Source organism: Colobus angolensis, unplaced genomic scaffold (genome assembly GCF_000951035.1).
Source record: "Colobus angolensis palliatus isolate OR3802 unplaced genomic scaffold, Cang.pa_1.0 Scaffold29, whole genome shotgun sequence".
Taxonomy (NCBI): Eukaryota; Metazoa; Chordata; class Mammalia; order Primates; family Cercopithecidae; genus Colobus; species Colobus angolensis.
Genome location: NW_012116154.1, coordinates 2,686,562 through 2,696,579, shown reverse-complemented (window position 1 = coordinate 2,696,579; position 10,018 = coordinate 2,686,562). Strand labels below are relative to the sequence as shown.

Sequence of the window (10,018 nt, the reverse complement as noted above, 5' to 3'; positions counted from 1 at the left end):
AAAAAAAAAAAAAAAAAATTTTGGCTGCTGTGGGGACTGTTTTATTGCCTTACTTAAGATCTTGACCTGCTAGATAACTGAAGGATTTTTCATTATCACTGGGCTAATCAATACACATTCAGTTTTTATTTCATCCCGCAAAAAGCAAAACCAGCCACATACGGCCCAAGTCTCTATGAAGGTTCCTCCAGGTTGCCCATGTAGTTCTGACTCTGAGCTCCTATGCATGTGACTTTTCTGGCACAGCCACCAGAATCACCTTGAAAGGTTGTCACCTACCCATTTCTTAGCAAAGCCATCCAGCTCTGTTCAGAAAAGACAGGTCTGCCTCTTAGGCATTATGGAATGTTGCGAAATGCGTTTTCATTTGGGACCTATTATTGTCCCCAGAAATTTCAGCCTCATGACATTTTACAAATCAAGAAGAACTTGTAGTCTAAAGGACAGAAGCAGCAGATAACAAACAAGAACTCTTGTAAAGACGTTACTCAATTACATGCCTAATACAGCCAACCTGATATAGAAGCATTATTATCATATCACATTTAATAGCAGCAGAGTTTAAAATGCCAAAAACGTGGGCCAAGTTATTCAGGACTGAATGTGATGCATGACTAGATCTGTCAATAAACTATCATGAAACCATAAGAACCCCTAACAGAAGGAGCCAGCGTAGCCTTTGTTGATCTTACTTTCTTACAATTCCTCATGGAAATACTAAATCGGGCCAGGCGCAGTGGCTCATGCCTGTAATCTCAGTGCTTTAGGAGGCCGAGGTGGGCAGATCACTTGAGGTCAGGAGTTTGAGACCAGCCTAGCCAAATGGTGAAACCTCATCTCTACTAACAATACAAAAATTAGCCAGGTGTGGTGGCAGGTGCCTACAGTTCCAGTTACTCGGGAGGTTGAGGCAGAAGAATCACCTGAACCTGGGAGGCGGAGGTTGCAGTGAGCCGAGATTGAGCCACTGCACTCCAGCCTGGGTGACAGAGTGAGACTCCATCTCAAAAAAAAAAAAAAAAAAAGTCCAGAGGAAGTCTTATTTTTAAAACAAAACAAATTTGAAGGGAAAAAGAGACAAAATGACCTAAGAAAAAAAAGTCAGGTGGCTGACCAGCTCTCCAACAGAAGATAGAAAAGTCTGCAAATTAGCCAGGCGTGGTGGTGCATGTCTGTAATCCCAGCTGCTTGGGAGGCTGAGGCAGGAGAATAGCTTGAACCCAGGAGGCGGAGGTTGCAGCGAGTCGAGATCCCCCCATTGCACCCTGGGCAACAAGAGCGAAATCCCATCTCAAAAAGAAAAGAAAAGTCTGCAGTATGTAAAAGCTGAGCCTCAAGAATCGGAGGTGGTGGAGCCTCAACAGTGTTCTAGCATTGGCTTTGCCAGGACGGGACTGCCCTCTGGTGTAACTAACAATTTTCATGTTTTGTTCAGCCTCATTGTAAAGTCATAAAACTTTTCTCATGCTTAGTTTCCTCATGTACAAAACAGCAGCAGTCACCTTCTAGGGTAATTATTGCAGCTAAACAAACAGCCAACGTAGAGCACTTAGCAAATACACTCCCAGAAATAGACTTCTTTCCTTCCACCCTTTCAGGTCATAATATTTCCATCCCACCTTAAGAGATCACTTCACTTCAAAGAGCTGGTACAGATAGGGAATGATTTTCAGCTCATTTAGTCATGCTTTTAATTCCTGAAAATTCTCTGCATTGTGGTCTGTTCTTACAAAGGAATACTACGCAACAACTACAGGATAAATTATAACCACATGAAGCTATGGCTGAGCATCACTGATAAAGGTTGAGTGAGAGGCCAGATACAAAAGAGTACATACTGTCTGATTCCATCTTAATGAAGTAAGAATAGCCAAAGGTAATCCATGGTGATACAAGTCAGAATGGTGGTTACCTTGGGATGAGGGGATAATGGGAGGAGAGGTACGAGGGTACTGAGATGATGAAAATATTCTGTGCCTTAATCTGGGTGGTGGTTCCACAGGTACATATATATGTAAAAATTCATCAAGCTGTATACTTAACAGTTGTGCAGTTTACTGCCTTTATGTTATACACTTCAATGAATATTTAAAATAACATGTTTTCGGCCAGGCGTAGTGGCCCACGCCTGTAATCCCAGCACTTTGGTAGGCCAAGGTGGGCGGATCACCTGAGGTCAGGAGTTTGAGACCAGCCTGGCCAACATGGTGAAACCCCGTCTCTAATAAAAATGCAAAAATTAGCCAGGCGTGGTGGCGCGTGCCTGTCATCCTAGCTACTTAGGAGGCTGAGGCAGGAGAATTCCTTGAACCTGGGAAGCTGAGGTTGTAGTGAGCCGAGATCGTGCCACTGCACTCCAGCCTGGGCAACAGAGTGAGCCTCCATCTCAAAATAAATAAATAAATAATATTTTTCCAAAGTGATTATTTAATATTTTTTCTGAATTATAAATTAATTGGTGCTTCATAATTGTAGACATCACTTGTGTAGGATATTTTCCAAATATTATATTCCAAATAAATACATTTAAGCAAACATACTATTACTTTCTTGGGTAAAAATATTTCTAAAATGATTTGTACTCCTCACTATCATTTCAAACAGAGGCTACAAAGCACATTCTTCTTGGTGAACCAAGGTTATCCATAGAAATTTACATGGTTGGTAACTTGCAGTGGCTCACACCTATAATCCTGACAGTTTCGGTGGCCTAGGTGGGAGAATTACTTGAGCCCAGGAATTTGAGATCAGTCTGGGCAACATAGTGAGACCCTGTCTCGATAAAATTTTTAAAAAGTAAAGAAACTTACATGGTAGAGCTGAGATGGGGCAATAGGTTTGGGGTCCATTGCTTCTGGATTGGATGGCAGCAGTTTTACCCCTTTGTTATATGCCCTATTTCTCACTGTTGTGTGCCTGCCTCTAATCATCCCTGTCCTTCTCATTTGTTTCCTTTCATTAATTTATTCATATATCTGGTACGTAATTTTGAACGCGTGGTATATGCTAAGCACTGGAGATACAGTAGCAAGTTAGACACTCACAATCCATGACCTAAGGGAACTTAATATTTTAGCAAAAGAGGCAGGCATAAACAAATACAACGTGTGTTTTGAGGGCAAAATTAGAGGACCTCCTTTAGGGGACCTGGGAAGGTCATCTTGAAGAGGTGACATCCAAGAACTGAGAGGTAAGACCCTATCCCAGAGTGAGCCATTAGTAAGTACTGACTGAATGAATGAGTCCATGTGTGCATGCTTGCTTAATGGTAGCCAAGTAGAAAGAAGAAAAGAAAGAGTCGTGATATATCATGCACTGAGAAACCAGAAATGTTATTGAAGGATGTCTAAACTAACAGTCAATAGGGAGATGGGCGCGATAGCTCACGCCTGTAATTGCAACACTTTGGGAGGTTGAGATGGGTGGATGTATCTGAGGTCAGGGGTTTGAAATCAGACTGGCCAACATGGTGAAATCCTGTCTCTACTAAAAAATACAAAGAGTCAACAGTCACTGAGTGAGGTCCTGATAGAATTGATGGCATTAATTTTGGCTGCTGTATGGCCGGGCGCGGTGGCTCAAGCCTGTAATCCCAGCACTTTGGGAGGCCGAGATGGGCGGATCACAAGGTCAGGAGATCGAGATCATCCTGGCTAACCCGGTGAAACCCTGCCTCTACTAAAAAATACAAAAAACTAGCTGGGCGAGGTGGTGGGCGCCTGTAGTCCCAGCTACTCGGGAGGCTGAGGCAGGAGAATGGCGTAAACCCGGGAGGCAGAGCTTGCAGTGAGCTGAGATCCGGCCACTGCACTCCAGCCTGGGCAACAGAGCGAGACTCTGTCTCAAAAAAAAAAAAAAAAAATTTTGGCTGCTGTGGGGACTGTTTTATTGCCTTACTTAAGATCTTGACCTGCTAGATAACTGAAGGATTTTTCATTATCACTGGGCTAATCAATACACATTCAGTTTTTATTTCATCCCGCAAAAAGCAAAACCAGCCACATACGGCCCAAGTCTCTATGAAGGTTCCTCCAGGTTGCCCATGTAGTTCTGACTCTGAGCTCCTATGCATGTGACTTTTCTGGCACAGCCACCAGAATCACCTTGAAAGGTTGTCACCTACCCATTTCTTAGCAAAGCCATCCAGCTCTGTTCAGAAAAGACAGGTCTGCCTCTTAGGCATTATGGAATGTTGCGAAATGCGTTTTCATTTGGGACCTATTATTGTCCCCAGAAATTTCAGCCTCATGACATTTTACAAATCAAGAAGAACTTGTAGTCTAAAGGACAGAAGCAGCAGATAACAAACAAGAACTCTTGTAAAGACGTTACTCAATTACATGCCTAATACAGCCAACCTGATATAGAAGCATTATTATCATATCACATTTAATAGCAGCAGAGTTTAAAATGCCAAAAACGTGGGCCAAGTTATTCAGGACTGAATGTGATGCATGACTAGATCTGTCAATAAACTATCATGAAACCATAAGAACCCCTAACAGAAGGAGCCAGCGTAGCCTTTGTTGATCTTACTTTCTTACAATTCCTCATGGAAATACTAAATCGGGCCAGGCGCAGTGGCTCATGCCTGTAATCTCAGTGCTTTAGGAGGCCGAGGTGGGCAGATCACTTGAGGTCAGGAGTTTGAGACCAGCCTAGCCAAATGGTGAAACCTCATCTCTACTAACAATACAAAAATTAGCCAGGTGTGGTGGCAGGTGCCTACAGTTCCAGTTACTCGGGAGGTTGAGGCAGAAGAATCACCTGAACCTGGGAGGCAGAGGCTGCAGTAAGCCGAGATCGCGCCACTGCACTCCAGCCTGGGTGACAGAGTAAGACTCTGTCTCAAACAAAAAGAAAGAAAAGAAAAAAGAAAAACTAAACAGAAAGATTGTACCAAATATGGATTTTCCTGATGAAATAAAGGGAAACAAGGAATAACAAGTGTCTAGAAATGGTTTGGTTTTAGATTTTTTCCCCAGAGTCTTTCTGTTCCTTTGATAAAATTTCAGACTCAATATAGGCTCAATCTTGAAAGTATGGTATTGCCAGGCATAGTGGCTCCCGCCTATAATCCCAACACTTTGGGAGGCCAAGACAGGTGGATCACCTGAGGTCAAGAGTTCAAGACCAGTCTGGCCAACATGGTGAAACCCCTTCTCTACTAAAAATACAAAAAAGTAGCCGGGCATGGTGGTGGGCGCCTGTAATCCCAGCTACTTGGGAGGCTGAAGCAGGAGAATCTCTTGAACCTGGGAGGTGGAGGTTGCAGTGAGCCAAGATTGCACCACTGCACTCTAGCCTGGGGGATAGAACAAAACTCCATCTCAAAAAATAAAAATAAAAAAGGGCTAGGTGCGGGGACTCACGCCTGTAATCCCAACACTTTGGGAGGCCGAGGTGGGTGGATCACTTGAGGTCAGGAATTCAAGACCACCTCGGCCAAAATGGGGAAACCCTGTCTCTACAAAAATACAAAAATTAGCTGGAGATGATGGTGGGTGCCAGTAATCCCAGCTACTCGGGAGGCTGAGCTGGGAGAATCAGTTGAACCCTGCAGGCGGAGATTGCAGTGAGCCGAGATCATGCCACTGCACTCCAGCCTGGGCAACAGAGTCAGATTCCATCTCATAAAAAAGAAAAAGAAAAGAAAAGTAAAGAAAAGAAAGAAAAGAAAAGAAAGTGTGGTATTCATGCATGTATTCTTTCACTGGTCAGGGTTTCTATTTTGGATTCACATGGTATGGCTCTCTTTCCGTACTTGATAGGCTCAAGCAATCTAAGTGCACCTATGTAACAGGCAATTAGATCCAGTAAGTATCGAAATCTTAAAAGAGACATAAGAAAACATTAATCCACTTGTCAAAAGTTACATAAACTTGCAGTGGTCAGAGTAGTGAAACGACTTTCTGCTAAACTCAATTTTCCGATATGCATATAAAAAGACATTAAACCTGCCGTGCCTCCAGGGAACTCAAGGTCTTTAAACTCTACAGTTGTTAGATTTCTTCCTATTTGCCTGAATATACAAAGCCACAGGGAAGTTTGTCCTATGGAGGAAATATCTTCCAATTTTGAAACAATCATTTCTTCCAGCCGTTTTTAATGACTGGCTACTTCTCAGAAGAAAAAACCCTTAGCTTCTTACTGCAAGCGTCATTGGGCAAAATATACCCAAATCAGGTTCTTTCATAATTGGTGAGCTCTTCAACTTCGCACTGTCCTCGTGCAGGCCAAAGACCCCACACCCTTGTTATGTTGCCTGTATTATACTGGGACACCTTTCCCCAAGAACCGGCAATTACACAAATCTGTTGGAACTATGTTTTTTCCTAGATTTTCCTATGGACTGTTTGAGTTTTAACTATTAATAACACAGTTAACTGGTATCTGTGTGTGGCATATCATTATTACAATTGATCATACATAAAAATTTGATTAAGGCTGTAGCTTTATTATATTTTCTACCCACTCAAAAAAGCTAGATTATAAAGACTTAGTATTCCCAAGAAGTATTTATTCATTAGTTTCTCCTAAACCATGACCAGTACAGAAAAAGTCAGTCTCAAACTGGTCTGTTTTAAAAACACAGATTTGTGGATAAGAGGCCATTTTAAACTGACCTTTTTTTTTTTTTTCTCTTTTGGAGACGGAGTTTTGCTCTTGTCACCCAGGCTGGAGTGCAGTGGCACGATCTTGGCTCACTGCAACCTCTGCCTCCCGGGTTCAAGTGATTCTCCTGCCTCAGCCTCCTGAGTAGCTGGGAGTACAGGCGCACACTACCATGCCCGGATAATTTTTGTATTTTTGGTAGAGACGGGGTTTCACCTTGTTGGCCAGGCTGGTCTCGAACCCCTGACCTCAGGTGATCCGCCCACCTCGGCCTCCCAAAGTGCTGAGGTTACAGGCGTGAGCCACCGCACCCGGCCTAACCTGACCTTTAATTTGCTGTTACCTTGTCTAAATTTAACAGAATTGGGGGTGGGGTGGGGGGAGAAAGTTTAAAAGTATTTTCATGAAACCAGAACCACCACTTAGCAAAACCTTTAAACGGAATGAATTCCTGAGCTCACAGAAGTGCAAATCGCAAGGTTACACATTGCCTCCTAGAAACAGCACCTGGTTCTGAACTCTTTGCTAAAGCAAATGCTTTGCTAAAGGATTCTGATTCAGCCCACTGTAAAATCTCAAGCACAGGTAGATTTTCCAGTTACTCTCCATTACACACATGTCCCTCTAGCAAAACCAAAAACAGCATTTGATGAAAGCTAAAGATTACAATTATCCGGGGACTCCGAGCCACTGAAAAATAGAGTTTGCAAAGAAATCCCTTTGCCCCCGTCTTCCCCTCACCATCCCTGCCCCTTCCGTAGAAGGGAACTGAAATCATATGCAATTTGAAATTTTTAATATGAATATACTAAAGTAGGAAGCACGTACCTGCTAAGCACCTGGCGCTCTCTTTCCCTGCTTGCTCTCTCCTCCCACACTCTGGCAACGGAATGCCCTTCAAAACCATGGCTCAGTGCTTTTGGTAAATGTTTTACGAGACACTAAACAGGCTTGTGTCCCACCCTCAGAGCAAACACCATTGAGGGAACACAATATAATGGTCGAAAAGATACCATGTAATGTACAATAATGAAAATGAACAAGCAGGCTCTATTTCCACACTTCCCCTTAAGGGGGAAAAAAATGTCAAACTTTCAGGTGGTGGAGGTGGAGTTGCAGGAAGGGCTCATAGAAATAAACCTTGACACTGGAAGCGTTACAGCAATTTTTTTTAAGGTGGCATTATGATAAGCTCATTGTTCTAATCCCCAAACAAGTCTTGGCTTGCCGAGCTAAAAAACTGTCAAAGGCAAGAGTTAATAAAAGGTGGAGTTCACTGGACTATGTAGATGCAGTAGCATCTCCACATTGACCACATATTCCTATTTATCTGAGAAAATGCAACTCAAAAAAGTGCTCATAAACCATCCTCCACAATAACCAAAGATACTTCCCATTTTCCATATCCTTCAAGTTATTCACAGTTAAGACCCAACTCTGCTCCAAACCAGAAGTTTTGCATTCCATTCAAGTTAACAATTACAACTGGAGGATAACAGAAACTTGCTGGCACCAAACTATTAGAATGTCAGGTGCCTCCTGGTACCACCAGGGTTAATGAGATAAAGAGAGGGTGCCCAGGGATCATCTGTCTGCCTGGTTTTACAGAAACTACCTAGGGAGATTGCTAGAGTCTTGGGCCCATGCGAGCAGCACGCACTCACCTGCTGTTGGAGGACTGAGTGGGACAGTCTAAGACATGAGAAAGTAGAATTACTTAGCTACATACAGTCAAGCCCACTCGATAAAGGAGACCAAGACCGTCTAGAGAAGAAGCCAGAATTGGCTTTGGTTGCAGAATCACACCCACAGACAGGATAGGCAAGTAAGATAACCCATTCTCTGTCCCCGCCCACTCCTCCAATCCCCCAGAGAGTGCTCAGAATTTTGCATTTCCTACCTTTAGAATGTCTGCTGGGGTGGAAACAAAACAAAGCAAAACAAAACTGAACCTAGAATTGAGATCATGTGTTTTCTACACTCCAGCTGTGTGACCTTGAGGGAGTAACTTAACCTCCCTGAGCTCCTCATCTATAAAGTACAAATGTCTAGAACCACAGAAGTTATTTCCAAGAACTGACAGCTCCCCAGCTCCAGGAGCCTAGAAAATGGCACAGAGAAGTTCTTGACAGTTTTAAAATGTCAGAAGGGTTGTTGTCATTTTTTGGTCTCCTACCTTATGTGGATGGGTTCCATCTTATTTTCAATGTCCTCATGTTGCAGAAGCTTCCGGTTAGTCCTGGGACTAAAGGGCAATTGAGCTCGCTTCTCCTGGGTCTCACTGACTAATCTGTTAGGGTGGGTACCATAAATGACCGTTTTATCTGCCTGCCCGGGGCGGGGCGACAGGGCCTCCCCGCCCTCCAGCCTGCCTGTCAGCTCCTTTGCTTTCACAACATTTCTCATCTTGCCCTCTACCACAGTGAACTGACCCGCCTCAGAACGCCTCATTTGGGCCTCCCTTTTTCTCTTTTTTCCCTCTCCTCCTCTCTCCTTTCTTGCTTTGCTTCCCTGAGAGGAACATAATGGGTGTTGGGGGAGGGCAATGATTCTCTTTTTCTTTTTTCTTTTTTGAGACGGATTCTCACTCTGTCACCCAGACTGGAGTGCAGAGGCACTATCTTGGCTCACTGAAACCTCCGCCTCCCAAGTTCAAGTGATTCTCCTGCCTCAGCCTCCCAAGTATCTGGGATTATAGGCACCTGACAGCATGCCCGGCTAATTTTTGTATTTTTAGTAAAGACAGGGTTTCACCATGTTGGCCAGGCTGGTCTCGAACTCCTGACTTCAGATGATCCACCTGCCTTGGCCTCCCAAAGTGCTGGGATTAAAGGCATGAGCCACTGCGCCTGGCCTTCATCATTCTATTTCTCCTTCTACTATTTTATGTGACATGTCACACAACCCAGTGCATGGATTAGACAAGTATTATTATTCTTGAGATTCAGAGATGCAGACAGATTCAACAACAGCCCAAGGTCACTAAGCCATTGCTGACAGGCCAGGGGCTGAGGTGGCCTTTCCCGACAGCCCAGAATTTCCCTCAAGCCACTGACCTCCAAAAGCACCTCCTCTCAGAGCAGTAAGGCCCCACCTGGTCTAACCTGCTCTCCCCACCACCTGTGGCAGTTTCCTCTACCATCCCTCTCATCTTCCTTCAGCCCTTGGCACGGGTCAGTCCCTTATTCTAGTTTTGGGGTTTATTTCACTTGACCTCTTGTCCCTTGGGTGCCCTTCTTTACACAAACCCAGGAGGAGGAAATCCCCTGCATGCTGGGGGTAATTACTCCCATCACAGAAGTCTTTCCCATGAGAACCCCTCTTGGGTCACCTGTCTCATTCACTCTGCATTAGGGTACTTGTGTGTCCTCAAATGCCCCTCCCTCCCTCCCTCCCTCCCTCC

At 44.1% G+C, this 10,018-nt stretch overlaps 1 protein-coding gene across 4 annotated transcripts in view; it reads right to left on the bottom strand.

Annotated features, from left to right (window-relative positions):
• The window catches only part of RBM47 (RNA binding motif protein 47), a 237,915-nt gene that overhangs the window by 83,120 nt on the left and 144,777 nt on the right, over positions 1 to 10,018 (bottom strand). The window contains exon 4 of one of the 4 annotated variants that reach the window (XM_011949068.1): positions 4,774 to 4,811. The exons of 2 other annotated variants lie outside the window; for them this stretch is intronic. The gene's annotated coding sequence lies outside the window, so the exon portion shown is untranslated. Of the gene's footprint in view, positions 1 to 4,773; positions 4,812 to 8,791; positions 8,899 to 10,018 lie in introns of those variants that run through there. One more of the 4 variants, XM_011949070.1, reaches the window with a different exon arrangement.